Consider the following 435-nt stretch of genomic DNA (forward strand, 5'->3'; position numbering starts at 1 on the left):
CGGTGCCAGAGCGTGGCTGGTCCCCAGCATTGCCAGTGCCACCACAGGGAGGTGGCAGGCCACCCTGGATGGGGTGGTGTCCCTGTGCTGGCACCCGCACGCCGAGGGACCAGGCCCACGGGAGACGTGGAAATGCGCTGGGCATGCCAGCGGGGTGACAGCAAATGGGCAAGAGGGCTGTGGCTGCAGGCTGAGTGATGGCGACAGGGAGGTTACCAAGCCTCGCAGGAGGAGCTGGGAGTTGGGATCCAGAGGGAACCATTTCCACAGCCTCAGCACGGGATTTGCCCTGGGCTGTGAGCGAGTGCCTGGGGTTTCGCATAACTGGGTGTGGGGGAACACACCAGCATCCTCTGGGCACCTGAGGACGTGCTTCCCTGCAGAGGCTTTGGCACCGGTGGAAGCACAGAAAGGTCAGTGGGCGGGGTCAGCAGG

Source organism: Pygoscelis adeliae, unplaced genomic scaffold (assembly GCF_000699105.1).
Source record: "Pygoscelis adeliae isolate BGI_AS28 unplaced genomic scaffold, ASM69910v1 Scaffold402, whole genome shotgun sequence".
NCBI classification, from domain to species: domain Eukaryota; kingdom Metazoa; phylum Chordata; class Aves; order Sphenisciformes; family Spheniscidae; genus Pygoscelis; species Pygoscelis adeliae.